Source organism: Ambystoma mexicanum, chromosome 6q (assembly GCF_040938575.1).
Source record: "Ambystoma mexicanum isolate Mex_15411 chromosome 6q, UKY_AmexF1_1, whole genome shotgun sequence".
NCBI classification, from domain to species: Eukaryota; Metazoa; Chordata; class Amphibia; order Caudata; family Ambystomatidae; genus Ambystoma; species Ambystoma mexicanum.
The window spans coordinates 1,072,615,828-1,072,633,625 of record NC_090937.1 but is presented as its reverse complement, the minus strand read 5'-3'; positions in this window follow the sequence as shown (position 1 = coordinate 1,072,633,625).

Genomic DNA, 17,798 nt, shown 5'->3' with positions numbered 1-17,798 from the left:
CCCTTTATCGCACTTCACCGAATTGAAAATTATGTTTATTATGTTCCTGTGGCAAGGCAAGAAACAACGCATCGCATACGGCACCCTTATCCAGCCAAAAGAAAAGGGAGGGGCCGGGCTGCCGGACCCGTACACATACTATTGAGCAGCCTAACTCTGAGCCATTATCCCACATCTGAGAGGAGACCAACGGAAGCAATGGATGGCCATTGAAAACCATCTACTCAGACCTGTAACGCTGGGCGAATGGCTCTGGGCCCCCAAAAAAGCATTCCCGAATAGCGTAATTAGTCACCTTGCTATGGGTCCACTCATAACCAAATGGTGGAAGAAGGAAATGGAAGGCCTTACGACATGGCCCTCCCCCATGAGCTGTATCTGGGCCCCCCCAATCAGAGACAGAATCCAAGATCCCAGCCACTATCAAGGATGGGATAAAGGAGGCCTCGAGAGAGTTGGACAATTTGTAAAGAGAGAGGGATGCGTACCAATCCAAGACTTGGACACAGGCCCGCAGCTGGGCCCTGTTCGGACGTTCATGTACATGCAACTGAAAGGGGTGCTCACAGCGCCAACATGGAAACCATATCGTCAAAGAGACCTCCCTAACTTCGAAAGGATACTTGGTGAAAGCCTCTCAAGCAAAGGCGTTACCTCAACCTCGTCTGTTTCCTCCACCCTCCCATTACTGTTTTTTTCCTCCCCACCACCCCTCCAGCACTATCTGAAATGTCGTCAAGCCTAGTATGATAGTCGCTTGTTTTGTTCCTCCCCTCCCTTTCTGCACCCCTCTCCCTCACCTTTTGTTTTTCTCCGGCTCTACCAGAAATGTCGTCAGGCCTAGTACGGTAGTTGCCTGTCTGTTTCCATTTCCTTCCCACTCTCCCCCACCCTTCCTTATCTATGTCTTAGCTCTTGCACCATCTGATATGTCGTCAGGCCGAGTACGATAGTTAATTTCACATCCTTACTGTTCATGGCCTGTAAGAATGTGGTTGTATTTTCCCTTGTTCCCTCCCTTGCATTGAAGCGCTTTGAAACACATTGTGTATTGGCGCTATATAAATAATCAATCATATCATATCATAAACAATCATATGGAGCCTTGATTGCGGATCAAAAAAACAACCTTGAAAGCCTCAGGAAAAAATGGGAGAAAAACCTGGGCCCATCAATGTCAGAACTGTGGTCAAAGATGTATAGAACAGCCCAAAAAACCTCAATTTCGGCACAGTACAAGCTACACAGTCTGAAATGATTACACAGATGGCAATACGATCCCATGAGACTTTCCTAAATTTTCGGTCAGACTAGCCTGCTGTGCTGGAGGGGATGCGGATCACCAGCAGACTACTGGCACATGTGGTGGTCATGCCCCATGTCCCAAATGTTTTGGAGGGAAGTTTTGGCCTAGACAAAGAACATAGAAGGGATACCAAGGGACATGGACCCAAGACTTGTGGTGTTCGGACTTGAAGACCAAGAGGAGAGATGGGTTTAAGTCCCCCACATGACCCACTTCCTCCTACTTGCGGCGAGGGTCTGTATTATAATCACCTGGAAAGCTAAGATTCTTCCGTCCGGAAAAAACTTGGGCAAGTAAAGCCAGAGAACTCTTCGACATGGAGAACACCACAGGAGCCAACCACGGCCTATCCCTGAGCAGGGAAATGGAATGGGCCCTGTTTCTTGATCTATAAATTATTTGAACCCGGCGGGAGAGCCAAAAGCCATGTTGCCCTAAATGCCTTTGATTAGAATTCTGTCTATAACCCATTGCGTCATTAGAGGGAAGGGGAGGGGTGGGATAGGGCAATTTAATTTGTTAAATAATTGAACGACAAGACATGCCTGTTCACTTTCTTTTGCGATCTAATGGGTCTCTGACGACGTGCTGTTGTTTGATTGTATGCACATGTAAACGATGAACAATATTAATTTTGAAGAACAATGGAATAGTACTGTCCTTCAAATCAGCATACATTAAACCACTGATAAATGAATCAAAGTGCAGAAGACCTGAGCAACTACAGACCGATATCTAACCTGCCCTACCCAGCAAAGTTCTTGGAGAACCGTGTGTACAAAATCCTTCTTAAATGCATCGAAACAAACAGAATACTCGATCGGTCACAAGTTGGCTTCAGACCAATGAGAGGAACAGAATCTGCACTCCTATCGATATGGGACTACCTGAAAATAAACATAGACAAGGATACCCAATCAGCCCTCGTACTATTGGACGTAGCAGCACTTGACACAATCAGCCACACAGCAATAATAAAAAGATTGATATAATGTGAGAACATACCTATCACCCTTCATCTGAAACACCAAAAATATATCCAGCGGAGTCCCACAGGGATCCAGCCTCTCTCCTCTTCAACATCCACATGTGCCAAATCATTAGAAGCCACGGACTAACCACCTTCAACGATGCAGATGACACACAACTGATTGTGAAAACAGAGCCCAGGAACAAAACCGCCTCAACTGCCTCACAACATCTACAACTGGATGACAACGAACATTAAACTGAACCTGTAAAAAAACGAAAATAATGCTCTCAACCGCAAGATTCGACAGGGGGAACCCACAAATGGACTGGCCGACCGGTATGGGAATGCACCCGGAGACTTGCATAGTACATAACCTAGGAATACCCATGGACAACTGACTATCCCTGGAACAGCAAGTTAACGCAATCGCCCAAAAAATGCTTCTTCCTCCGGCGACTGCTCAGAGATTACACCCCCTACCTTTCCTTCCCTCGCAGTACCCCCACGATCATATCCCGGATACTTGCAGGAATTGACTAGGCAAACAGCCTATACCTAGGAATGCTGGAAAGACTCACCAAGAAGCTCCAAAGGGTGCAAAATACTGCAGCCCGGATCCTATTAAGACTAAACAGAAGAGACCACATCACTCCAGCACTAAAAAGCCTACACTGGTTACCAGTAAAATGTGCATCAAATTCAAAGCACTCTGCATCACCCACAAAGCCTTGCACAGACTAGAAGCTGAATATCTCCAAGACCAGATTAGCTGGTATCGCCTAAGAAGGAACCTACGATCGAGCAAATGTTAGGCAAGATTTTAACTTTAGAGCTAAATCGGTCACACTTGTGAGAAGCCCCGAATGCTTTGCTGGACTTGTAGATTATTTTCCCTATGCTTCAGTGAGTGGGAACTTTTTCCACACTCGCAGATCCTTTTACTCTTTTTATGGGTGTCATTTTTAAGATTCCCCATAGTGTCCTTTAAATGTTATCCTCTGACAACTTTTGGTATATACCTTTTTATTGTTGCAGAGTTGCCCTTAGGTTTTTGTCTTTTACTTTCTCTGGCTAGCCTTGTGCGAACTACAGTTCCCAAGGGTAGAAAGGATATTTATATCCTTTCTACATTTTGTTACGTGAAACCAGCGCATCCCACCCTATGTGGAGTGCTGGGGAGATGCAATGTATCCCCTTTCTCACTAGCACTTTAGCAATTATGTTACAGGGACAATCTTGCATTAAATCGCTGGTGGCAGCGAGTCTTTTTTCTAGTTTGGTGCACCTTTACCACGGGCTATTTGCATAGATGCGATAAAGCTCCCCATGAGTGCCCATTTTACCAAAAGGGTCCATTGTCGTCTTTGTTTGCCATATCCATGCTTCGTATCCCTTCTTGGTCTTTCCCCTGCCCTCCAGGGTGGGAAATTCCTTTGCGTGATTTTTATCTTTGGCGGGAGACCTCGGTCAAGCCTGCCCAGGCTCCAGAGTGTCTGTGAAGTCAAGAAGCGAGGGAGGAGTCCAAAGGTCTGCAGTACTTTGTCTTCCAGCCTGCCTGCGAGAATCCAGTCCAAACTGGGAGGCTGGCTGTCCTGAAAGGACTGCCAACCCTCCAAGTTTGAATGTATCACGTCTGTTTGATTGGCTTGGTTCCTGCATAAAAGTCTGATCCTGGAAGCTGAAGAGGAAGTTGACCACTGGACCTGAATCTGCAGAGGAAGATGAAGAAAACTCAGCTGAGACGATTTCCAGCGACTGGAGAGCCTGCTGTGTAACTGGAGCCTGCTGGTACCCTTCCTTCCAAGTGACCTGGGGACTCCGAAAATGACGACCCAGAACCCGGTGAGATCCATTGAACTCAAGAAGACCTCCATTCTGAGCCATCCCACAGTGTGCTGCGGCTTTGTGGGACTGTAATACCCCAATACCCTGGACCTCATGCGGTGCATTATCTACTGAATTACGAATAGAGCTGAGGATTTGGTGGCCTCCTGCTGGACCTCCAGAGATGTGATTCAAGTCCCCTCACCAGGGCGCTGGACCGGATTGGCGACGCAAATCCAATCAGCGATATTCAGTCTTCTGGCTCCTGAAAAGGACACCACAGCCGCATCCAGCCGTAACACAACTCTTGCCTAGAACCTTCCCCATTTATCCCTGCTGCCAAATCCCTTTCAAAGTCCTGTCTTCTGTCTTCATGATGAAGGAATCCATCGACTGGGTTTTTGGCTGCAGATCTTGAAGTCTTCCCTGCTGCAACTCTTCTTCCGTGCTGAGGTACTGTGTTGGCAGCGATATTTATCTACCTTAAGCCTGTGTGATTTCTGTAAAGCTTTTGGGGGTGTTTCTTTTGATTGGGAGTCCTCGCATCCATTTCACCCAGGCCCACTGATGGAATCCTCCTAAAGTGTCTTCTCAGAGGTCCCTGAACCCTAACTAAAGTGAACTACTTACTTGTTTGAATAGTCTTCCTCCGGAACTCTGACTTTTTCTGCAACTGAACCCTATCTGAACCTGCCTACAGCTGGCACCTAGACCACTATGGTCCCTCTTCTGCCTCTGACAGAACTTGTGCAATAGACTAGGGGAGGACTGGTCAAGTATAATTCTGCCTTGAAAAGAACAAGTGTTAAAGAGTGTACTTACTTGTGAAGGAGTTAGTTGGTAACTGTAACTCTGATAGTGAGCAGTTAAAAAAGTTCTTACTTGCCTTGCGTGTGTTGTGCCATTATGAAAAGTACATGTATGTTTATTTTACTCCTTTGTGACTTTGTTGTGTCTCTTCCCAAAAGTAATGCGGTTGGCTTCACATAACTATTTCTTGCAGAATATTAGTGTGCAAGTTTACCAACTAGGTCTTGTTTCCCCTGACCTGCTGTATAGCCTATCTAGACTAAGTCTGCATTGTGTTTTGCTTTCCCTGGTCTGTTTTATACAGATCCTAAAAGTCTTGGGTTTATTCGTACCTTTAAGTTGCTGATCGCTCCTTTTAAAAAGTATATGGGGTTTACTTACATTGGTCTGCCTTGGGCCATCCTAAAATAAATTGGACAGTTATTGCTTACTGTAGTTTGTGTTCCACTGACCTGAAAAGCAACTCTAATAGTACATTACAACATTCGGTTTTACCTGCCTAAAATAGCTGTGTGCCATTCCTAACATGTTCTGTAGGTGTAGTTGACCTTGGTCTGCCTGGTGCAATTCTAAATTAGTGTAAAGAGTTCTTGCTTAACTTAGTCTGTGTTCACTGAGCTGAAAAGTAACTGATTGTATTACACCAAAAGGTCTTACTCGCCTAGTGAAAACTGTGTATTATCCTGAATGTGGTTATAGGTTTCTACTGTTCCTTGAATGAGTGTTCCACTATACTTGCAGGTTGGTTTACTAAGTGATCCCTTAACGGAGTGTCACTGTACACAACTGCTAGGGTCTACTACCCTTATATTACTGAAAACAATCAGAGTGACTTATGGGTTTTACCCCTCATGAATAGGTGGGTCCTATACAAAATGTGTTTGATAAGGCCTGACTTGCTTAGAAATACTGGTAGTTTTCTGAACAAGGTTTGTGCTTTGGTCTGTGTACCTTCTTCAAACATTGTGTTGTGTTTTTATAATGTGTTTAGGACTATGTCAAAGTACTTACCCCAAGACTTAATTTGGCCGAACTTGTATTTATAATGAACCTTTATTTTTTATAATATTTCTGGTTGTCAGTGTTTCAGTTGAACCCTTGGTATACTACAAGTTCTTTGTACCTTCCTACAACCCTCTCTCCCTCCTAAAATAGGCCTCGCTGCTCGATCTACGCTACCATATACTCAGGTGGTCCAGCCTTATACAAGGAGTAGAGTCTTGTACCGTATCAGTTGATTGGGTTTACTAAGCCCTTAGTTGGACTTCAGAAAAATGGTCCTAACAGCAGCGGCCTACAAATGGAGGCAAAACACTATTAAAAAACGGAAACTTCGGCAGAACAGCGTTCACGTGTCTAATTGCTCACATCCGGAACACCCTGCCCCAAGAAATTGGAACCACAGAAGACCACATCACCTTCAAGAAATGGTGCAAAACCTGCCTACTCAACAGACAATGATGACCTAGGACACCAGCAACAATATCACCACAGACAAACGAGTAGAGTGGAGACGAGATGGGCCAAAGAACCACAACCAAAACCAGGCTAGATACTGTCAAGCGACAACCAAAGAGCCACGCAAGAGGCTCCAACAAACCGGCCAATTTACTAACCCATTCTCCCCTGCCTGCTCTGCCAACATAACTGATGCCATGCCAGACCTTGGTTTATATGTAGTGTGGCTAGCCCAAGAATCAATGCTATGTCCACACCTCTCCGCAAGCTGAAGTACACCCAGAGTGAACCACCCACATAGTCCATAAAACCAACAACTAAACTACACACCAAGACACGGATAATCTTACAGGTACGGACACCCGTGACTCTGGATCCCTTACGGCCACTATCTAACCAGTGCGCACAACCAAACCCACCACAATCCCACACACCACACTACCATCAACACACCACCACACACCAGAGGCACTGAATCTTACCCATAAGGTTACAACACATGAGGCCACCTGCACGAACTCCCACATGCAAAACACTTGGATGCCAGTTCCTACTGGTTCTGAACCTATCCTTCTCCCCTTATCCTCATTATCCCCACGAGCGTCTGGAGACTACCCCCATGGGGATAGCGGTGCATGGTATTAATCAACACAACAGAATCCCAGAATCCCTATAGTAAAATTAGAAAGTCCAGCCCAAGCATAATCTAATGTGGATGTGAATGGTTGAAAAGAAGTAGCAGTGGAAGAGTATCTTACTCAATCTTTGAGGTACATCCAAAGAGGTGTGTATGTATGGAATGTCTAATGTGCAAACTTATAAACTTAGGTGGGAAGAAACTGATCAGTGTACATATGCCAACGCCTTCTCACTGATCCATCATGCCAACCAAGAGAGATTTTAAGTATCCCCCTGCCCCCTCTATTTTGCCAAGCTCTTTAGTGGGTGTATAGATCCTAAGGGCAAGATAGTGTGGCAACCAAAAGATGGATCAAACTTTATATGGATAGGAGAGCAGTCTGTTTTCACGCAAGCAAGGGGAAAAGGCTGATGGATGGGTGCATCACTAGGCAACTGAAGAAATGACGTTTCACAGGTATACTGAAAAATATGTGCTTTCTTTATAGGGTTGGATATCGCAGACAATTTTAAATGGATATGCTATAATGGGTGGATGTTACATTTTGTGTGTCTCTATACCTAGACAACACACATTACTTTGTTCATGAATGGGCTTTTGTGGGTCCTGACACAGTAGGGCAGTTTTGAGCCTTGGCCTGCCTGTTGAAGTGACATTTCAAGGATCTGTTTTCCTCCTCATCCCAGGGTATTTTGATCCATTATAACTTTAAATCCACCCTCTGTTTTTAACGCTTTAAAACAGCAAGGATGTTTAAGTTAGTTGAATTGGAATGTTTTCCTTCTCTTTTTCAGCTTTTACCAAAAAACAGAATTAGCTTCAACCATTCGCACACCCCCCTCTTTCACAATTCATTTGTGAAATACCGACAAGAAATGTAGGAATAGGAAGTCACCTGGCCCATCCCAAGTTCCAGTTATGTAGTTAGCTAAGGGCTGCTTGCCTGGGCAGCCGGCGCATAGCATAGGGGGGAGGTTTACTCCTAATTGCCTAGCGCCCTAGACCTGCAACTACTCCTGATCCATTACTCGGTCTCCAATCTGGTAAGAGTTGACTATTTTACAACTGGACTGTTGCCACTCACCAAGGCACCTGAGGCCCCAATTCTTTCTACATGCCTTTCTCACATATAGGTCTACTTTAGAAAGGGCACAGGTTTTTCGTGCTCTATATTCCCTCCCAACTAGGGATCCCCCATAAAGCAGGTTGCATTGAATTTCATAATTGCTCTCCATCGTCCCCTGCCCAGATGCCCCTTGGGAAGTGCATCACATTACATGTATACTTACTACAAATTAATAGATGCCACACCTAGGGAACCCATAAAAGTGCATTAGTGCTGCAGGCTATGTTTACAATGTATCTCTAATCTAGATGCCCTAAGAAAGTGCTTTAAACTATTTCATATTTGATATTCTGTTATCAAAACTAAGTACCCCTTAGAAAAAGTGCATTTAATCATACTGTGCTCTGACACTCCCATCCAAGTAACGTTAAAGCACCAACCAACTTATTTCTTTTTTTTTAACATGGGTACATCAAAAAACCCTATTACAGCCATGTTCTATTGTCCACTGTATACCCTAGCCTATGAAGAAATTCCACACATTTTGTCTTAGCCCCACATAAGGTATTTTTCTCACTTATGCATACAGTGCCATCTTGTCACTTCTATCTATAGGTGTCCCTGGAACAGGGCTTTGAGTTTTGCCAGAACTGTCTGCATACCTTTTAAGTGACTACTGCCCTGCAGGAATATAAGGAGGAGTAATAGTTACACCACCTGATTAGTCCCTCCACACTTCTTCAAACCAACAGTGATCACAATCATAAAGATAAAACTGACAATCCAAGTGATATACCTCAATTGCCTTTTGTGTTAATCTGGACCGAGGGAAGGTTATATTCTTAGAAGGTGGGCGTGAATGTGATCCAGTAGAGACTCAAACAGCAAAACATAATCGTCCAAAATAAAGGATGTTTATTTAATAGTTTTTTTTAATAACGTGCCTAATACCATACCAGAGTTCGGTTTCTGAGCGCGGATCCGGGATTTGAACCTCTTGTTCTGCTTGGTCTTGCTTCCAAGACCAGCGCGTTGCCCCTGTGCTATCCTCCAGGGCCATCTTAAGCTTTTTTGGGGCCCTGCGCATGGACATTTTTGGGGCCCCCTCAATCAAACCAAAGGAATTAAGTGATCAAGTATATCTGGTGGCACCTCCCCTCCCCCACCGTGAGCAAAACCCCACCTCGCAGCATTCAAAATAAGCATGTTTACTCCCTTTAAGTGCCCTTACCCTCTTCAAATGCTACTTGTTTATCAAAATGATTAGAGCAAGAATGAAGGCCAACATTAGCAATCTACAGGAGGTTACTTCTGTTCTAGTATAGAAACAGGATACTTTTTATCAGTAGATCAATTGTAAGGAAGGAGAAAGCTACACGTACCATAGCATGGATAGTGGAGGCAGATTAGACGCTACCAGGAAGGTGCCTCTATTCGGACAGTCTGAGATTAGAAGTGGGACATGGTTTTCACATAGCGTTGCCATTAGAGATCAAGTATATCAATGTTCACTATTTTAGTGGAAGCAACCCTATAGCCAGTGAAACCATGAATGAGACTTTTATGATGATCATACCGTGAGAAGGAAATCACACTGAGGGGCTCACCATTTTGAAAGGCTTAGGGAATGGCAACACTGAGAGGTTAGGTAATACAAGATTAAATGAGATGCCCAGGATCACATATTGCTGAAGGGGTGAAGCTAGGATTTGTGCCAACTCTGCAATTTCTGCATTTGAACACTCATTTCCAGCTCTTACCATGTACTAAAACAATCTCATTCTATAAAACTGACTTGCAAAGTACACAAATCACATTTCCAAACCTGACAATTTTTAAAACCAAAATATTACAGAAGGGTGTTACGCAAAATGGGAATAATTCTATCTACTTTCTATCCATCATCAAGAGAAGTATATAAGTACCAGCATACCAATCGATGTGATTTAACAGATTTAATCTAGGTATGTCTTTTGTACTTTTAAGCTTTAAATACTTCAAAAACAATGGCTTGTGAAATTGTCATTCATAAACGTGCAGAAAAACCTTTTGACTTTTATATAAAAAGCAAAATGTTGTTTGTGTCAAACAAACGGACCTTAAATATGCTTGCCCAATGCCTACACCATCTGGTCTGCTCTCTCATGTCTACCACCCCTTCCACTCAAATGGCCTACATACGAAGAAAGATCAAGTAATGAGCTAAACGATGCCACCAGCATGCAAGAAGGCAAACCTCACAGAAGATAGCACAGTAATGCAAGATATATATGATTTGACAAGGATCACTATATCGTCTGATCGCAAAGCCAGGATACAAGCATGAACACTTTGGTTCCACAGTCTTTTATTCACCTTTTGGACTAATCGTTTATGCTCCTGTTTGGAGGGGATTGCCTAGGTTTTAGAACGTCCCATCTGAACAAACCAATTTTTAGACCTTCACCATACGAATGACATGTTAGCCTTTATAGCAACCCCTATCTGGTGCAGGAACATTGCTGATAATAGCACCTCTTATGCTGCAAAACCAAGTCCATATGCAGGTAGGTTTATAAACTTCAGACATAGAAAAGGTTCAGCCAGCCTTGCTGCAATGTGCTCTTCTGATCTTTCATATGAACACACATCTTTGCAATATGAACACACATTTTTGCAATGCGTGTTTAACACACTGAGCTAACGTCTGAACCATTGTGGCACTCAATTTATCAATATGGATTTCAACTTTGGCTATTGCACATGATCAACATAATTCCCACAAGAAGGAAAGAATGCTATAGAAGTTGTGCAGTACGGAACACACAAACTATGTATTCCACAGTGAACACAGACAGCATTACATGATTAATTGATCAAGGCAGAATGTACTTGTCAAAACAGACAAACAATAGGTTTAGCGCCTCAGCAGCATGCCATAAAATCTCCTGGCCTGTGCTATTTAAGTTTGGTGAACAATGGAATCTTACTTTAGATCAAGCAGCCTTGTAGGGGCCCCATCCAAGGTGGGGGCCCTTGGCAAGTGCCCCTTTTGGCCTCCCATAAAGACGTCTCTGCTATCCTCTGTTCCAATGAAGGTTCTATCAAAAAAAGATATATATAGGCAACGTATGTTCAAATGCAAAGCACAAAATGGAAATCTGACTTTCTATGCAAAGGTGGCACACATGCCTTTTTCTTGCCAGAACCATGGCTATCTGACTACAACAAAGTAGCTCATGAAACCTTCTGAAACACCTTTACATTTCTACAAGCAAACGGAAGGCAGAAGAGGCGTAGGCTTCGCCGTGACCTACAAAAATCACACCGCTGTCTCATCTCTATCAATAACAGTCATTGAAGATTAAAAATCTCTCCTTGTCGATTTCAAATCAGCGACCAAGTAAATTTACTTTTCATACTCTTACAGACCACCCACTGTTGTAAAGCCTTATACTAGACATTCAGGATGCATCACTGAATCACAGACCAGCTGTAGTCTAGATTAGTTCCAGGTAGGCTTTATTTCACGTATGTACATTATGTACATTACTCCAGTTACTCTTCATATATATTTACAGTCACAGGTAGACACCGACAGGAACATGGATAGGTATAGACATTACTGACAAAGGAGTAGACCCACCGGCCATCCAGCCATCCAGCCATCCTCAGCTCAGGCCCCAACTGACACTCACAGAACATTCACACACAGATCCACCCAACATTCTCCTGAGCTGCATTCATGCACCAACATTGTTACAGCAATTACCCAGGCCAGTTGCAAGACAAGACTACACTACAACATCTCCCTTTCATACCAGACTCGACACACACAACATCTCCATTTCATACTAGACTCACCACATCTCCCTTTCACCAAAACCATCTGACCATAACAAACACCTTCCATCTGGACCTGCCACATCCAGACAAAGAGCCTGCCACACTCTGGCACCAACCATACACAATCTAGGGAAATCAATCATACATCCAGGTGGGGATAAAACATGGGGGAGAACACGCATTTGCCTCGCTACGGACCCAGTATCACCACAACCGTGACACCAAACAGAACTATAGCCCATACAAGTCCAACCATCTCACAAACAAAAAGAGGTGTTGCCAACCCAAAACAACATTTGCAGAAGGGGTAACTTTGACCGCACTTCTTCCTCTTTACACCCACGCGTCACATTCAAACACAAATTGCTCCCACTTGACTTCCGTACAGACATCCCACAGATTCAAACCCACATATTTAAGCTACCACCCAACTTCAAGCAAACTCCAACCAGCCTAAAGTGAACACACACACCTCACTCGCCACACGCATCATCCATTCCAAACACTACCAGACCCATGCCAGAACACAAAATTACAAATGAAATGCTCCTGGTAGCATCAAACAATTTCCTTTTTTGATAAGCATAACACCCATGACTAATAACTATAACAACTCAAAACAATCGGGTACCCTATCAAGCTATACAATATATAAACACTCAGAATATTCTGTACGTTTGCATTTCTCATAACCATGGTAAATGGCTTACAATTCTCACACCATACATTCCACTATCTTAGTGTGCAACTGGTGCTGCACCACCCAACCTAAAAATGTTGTGTGTCCCCATTTAACCTATATGTACGCAACTCGTAACGGTTGCTGCACCATCCAACCACACAAAAATGGTGGATGTCCCCATTTAATCTATATGTACGAAACTCGTAACGGTTGCTGCACCATCCAACCACACAAAAATGTTGTGTGTCCCCATTTAACCTATATGTGCAAAACTAGTAACGATTGCTGCACCATCCAACCACAAAAAAATGGTGGCTGTCCCCTCTAAACATGACACCAACCACACTCGCAAAAACATGCAGTGGGGCCAACAAAAAAAACAATGTCATGTAATAAAAAAAAACACCAACCATTTCCAGTTGACCATATATAACATTTTACTTTCTCCATATATAATTTAACTTCACCATTTCTGTATTTACTTTTTCAAGTATTCACAATTTTGACAAAGCTTACTTTGTCACTATAAATATAGTTTGCACCATTAAGAACTATTGGGCCACAACATAAAAACACACGAGACAACGGCCCATGCTCACTCTCAAAATTACATTCTTAACAATTGAGTATTTCACTGAAGTCATTTGGAATGTCATTTATCACAAACACCCCTAAGATTTTGGTTAACTCACCACCTAAATCCAAATTTGCGCCGTCTGATTAGATCTGTGTAATCATAAAATGGACATCTCAAAGGCGGCACATAAAAACATTGCATCGCATTGCTAAAATTGAAAACCATAAAACTGATCCCCATAATTGTTTATATTCTCTGCACTAACCAGCGAAATGCCTTTGTTTATCACGTAAACCTCAAGTGTCCCAACAGAACGTACGCCCTGTAAAAAAATATAAAATCACCAAGTTTAATCTTCACAGTCGTAACATTCTGTTGAGCACATGCAGCTCCATGTGCTTAACATATATAACGCTCTGCAATGAAACGTTATAACCCGTGCATCTGTCCATTCTGGACCCATTATTCAGCAATACTCACACCCCTTTTCCTTTCCCCCCAGAAAAGTGTTACATGAGCCTTGCTTGGTTTTTTGGCATAAAAAGGCCGCAGATTTATTCTCCACAGGTCATAAAACACACTGCACACATTAGTGGAGATACTTTGTAAGATGCGGCGACTGCTCCGTGTCCGAAAACCTGCTTCCCCCTTGCTTTCCAAAAGTCCTTATAGGCCCAACTCTCCCAGCCCTTTTGCCTGAGCCTCGCCTGCCCCTGCAGGTAACCTTGGGCGGGGAGAGTGCCGTTTCTTTGGGGGAAGCTGAGCCCTTGTTGTTCCCCCCCAGACGCCCCTGCCGTGTTAGGCTCCCAAGGGGCGCTGGGTCTGGAAAGGGCGAAGACCCTTCCCGCTTTCTCCTGGCTCTTCCGGAGTCTGTCTCTTGTGTTTGGTTGCCCAAACACCGCCACACCGCCTGTCGTCCTGCGACGTCGACGATCAGGCCTCCTGCTTGTTCTTGTTTGTAGGGCGGGTGGGTGGAAAACAAGTTCCTCGGTGGCAAGCGGGTCCCACTGCCAGGGGTGAATGAGTTCTGCCGAGGGGACCCGCCTGCTTTTAACGGGGGTAACTCCTCCCTTTCCCATTGTCCCGCTTCGCGGGCTTTTACTTTCTTTTGCCGCGCTCCCCCTTCGCGGGCTTTCCTTGCCCTTTGCCGCGCTTTGCCTCCCCCCCTCTGAGGAGAGGGGGAGGGCGCTTTTTGGAGGAGGACACCGCACGGGTTATCGGGGGTGCCTCCTCCATTTTGGGTTTCCTCGTCGACACCTGGCATAACCCGTGCATCTGTCCATTCTGGACCCATTATTCAGCAATACTCACACCCCTTTTTCTTTCCCCCCAGAAAAGTGTTACATGAGCCTTGCTTGGTTTTTTGGTATAAAAAGGCCGCAGATTTATTCTCCACAGGTCATAAAACACACTGCACACATTAGTGGAGATACTTTGTAAGATGCGGCGACTGCTCCGTGTCCGAAAACCTGCTTCCCCCTTGCTTTCCAAAAGTCCTTATAGGCCCAACTCTCCCAGCCCTTTTGCCTGAGCCTCGCCTGCCCCTGCAGGTAACCTTGGGCGGGGGGAGTGCCGTTTCTTTGGGGGAAGCTGAGCCCTTGTTGTTCCCCCCCAGACGCCCCTGCCGTGTTAGGCTCCCAAGGGGCGCTGGGTCTGGAAAGGGCGAAGACCCTTCCCGCTTTCTCCTGGCTCTTCCGGAGTCTGTCTCTTGTGTTTGGTTGCCCAAACACCGCCACGCCACCAGTGGGTTACCGCCCGCTGTGGCTCCCCCTTGCCCCCTTGCTTACAAGTCTGACAAATGTGAGCAAATGTTCCAGAAAAACAAATCCAACCCCTGTGGGGACAAATGCACCCCGTCCCTCAGGAAATACTCGGGAGATTTTAAATTGATTAAGCCGTGCCTGATCTGGCCAAAGCCCCTGCCCTTACAGAATCTGGCCATAGCGCCGTTCAGCTTTCTTCTGGACCTCTCAACGGCTGCATGATTGTCCGCCCCCCGCCATACCTGCCTCGGGATTAACTCGGACCAGATGATTTCCGTGTCCCCTAGTTGACCTGCCAGTTCCTGTAAGAAGGCCATCATTGTCCGCATCAGAGCCCCTCTCCCTAAGCTCGTCAAATCGTTCCCCCCCAGGTGTATGATCATCAGATCCGGTCTCTGCTGCTTTGCCAGCAGCCTGTGCACCTGCCCCTGCAGTTGAGCCCACCTCATGCCTGGTTTCCCGTGCCACTCCATTCGAAACCTGCCGTCCGTCATTTCCTCATGTTCAGCCGACCAGCATGCCCCTGCCCTTGACACAAATGAGTGCCCTATCACCCAGACCGTCCGTTTTTCTCTCGGGGCTGCCGCTGGGAGGGAGAGAAGGTGGCACGTTAAGTTAAATTTTTTCAGGCCCGATATATCTTTTAAAACACCCTGACTTCCATCTGCCAATCTGTTTGATCCCCCCTTCGCTCATACCCATTACTGCGGCAGAAGTGGCTGCTCCAATCCTGAATGAGTGTGTTCCGAAGACACCTTTGGTCTCCCCAATCCCTTACAGCGCCATTTCCATTACCCGTCTGAATTGAAAGCGGCTTAACGCCAACCCCTCGTGATGGATGAGCAGCGGTGCCTCTTCTCTTGAGGGAGGCCTCACTTTTAGGAACTCTGCCATCGCCCTGACTGGGCAAATAGGGTCGCCCTCGATGGCTTGGAGGGTTACTGTGCACCCTCCGCCTCCTTGGTCTGTTTTAGACCGTCTCACCCATACCGCCAGCTGCATCCCTGTGACCTGGACATCCTTTACCCTCACAAACCCGACCCCTTTTGCCTCCTTGTTTTCCGGTACTAATTCACTAATTCTGAAGGCCCCAAAAAACGCCAGTGTGAATGCTGCTTTAAAAAGGGCCACCTCGAAACCTCCCCGGCACACCTCCTGCAAATGTGCCACGATCCTTTGGAGTTTGGCCACGTCTATGGGCCTCCTATCATCAACCTTATATGCTCCTTGTTTCGCCCACCCCTTCATGGCCGTGACAATGTAGTGATCCATGGTGGGATCCCTTTCCCCCTCGAGTTTGCAGTGGTGGGCGATGGCTGCCAGGTGGTAAGCCATCCATGACCTGGACTTCCCTTCGCGCCAACCCCACCCCAAAAAGGCCCTTACTGGTTGCTCCCCTTCGATGCCAGCCAACACCTCCTGCTTGAATTGCACGTAGCGCTCCCAGCATGCCTTGTATCTGCTCGTGGTACCCGGGGCGAGCGCCGTTTGGATCAGTGCGCTCAGATTGCCCCAATCATGCCCCACCACTGTGCCTTGAATGTGGCCATCGTCTTGTCTGCTCCCGGGCAATTCCTTCGAAATTTTTCCAACTGCAAATGAGAGAGAGCATCAGCCGCTGAGTTCTGTCCCCTGGAATGTGCCTAGCTTGCACTTCAATGTTGAGTTGCAGCATGCATTTGTAGAGCCCCCTTAACAACCGTAATACCCTGGTGTTGTTAGCGGTACCCTGATTAATGACCTGGACTACTGCCAAGTTGTCCGACCATAGCACGACTCTGCTGTCTTTCAGTTGTTCCCCCCATAATCTGAATGCAACTGCAATGGGAAAGAGTTCTAACAGCGTGATGTCCTTGGTGACCCATGCCCGGTGCCATTCCTCTGGCCAGGCCATGCCGCACCATTTGGTGCCCAAGATTGCCCCGAATCCCAGCGCCCCGGATGAATCTGTGAATAGCCTGAACCTGTCATCTTTTTCCCTCTCCTGCCTCCATATTCGAACCCCGTTGAACTGATCCAGAAACCTGTCCCACATGTCAAGGTCTTCCTGAACCTCCAAACCCAACCGTACGTGTTGATTAGCATGTTGTAAACCCACTGTTTTCAGTTCAATCTTCCTTGCAAACACTCTGCCAACAGGGATAACCTTTCCTGCAAAGTTGAGGTTGCCGGCCAAAACCTGGAGTTCCTTCAGAGTAGCCTTCTTCTTCCTTTTTAGTCCATGGATGATTACCTTCAGTTTGCGCACCTTCTCCGGAGGGAGCCTGCACTCCCCCTTTAAAGTATCAATTTCGATTCCCAGGAATGATAGACAAGTCACTGGACCCACTGTCTTGTCCCCTGCTAACGGGACCCCCATCACCTTTGTCAATCTCTGGAATGTGCCCATGAGAGCCCTACACTCATCTGACCCCTTCTTCCCCACAAACAGGAAATCATCCAGGTAATGTACCACTGCCCCCTTCTTGCACTCGTGCTTGACCGTGAATTCTAGAAAGCTGCTAAATGCCTCAAAATACGCACAAGAAATGGCACAACCCATCGGCAGACATCTATCAAAATAGTACTTGTCTTGAACTTTGAACCCGAACAAACGTTGGCTGTCTTTGTGGATCGGTAGTAACCGGAATGCAGACTCAATATCTGCCTTCCCCAAGACGGCTCCCTTCCCTGCCTTCCTTATTACATCCACTGCATCTTCAAAGGAGGAATACTGTACTTTGCACAGCTCCCCATCGATCCCATCATTAACGGAGTCCCCCTCGGGGAAAGAGAGGTGGTGAATCAGCCGGTACTGTCCTTCCTCCTTTTTAGGCACCAGCCCTAATGGGGATACTACCAGGTCCTTCAGCGGGGGTTTAAGGAAAGGGCCTG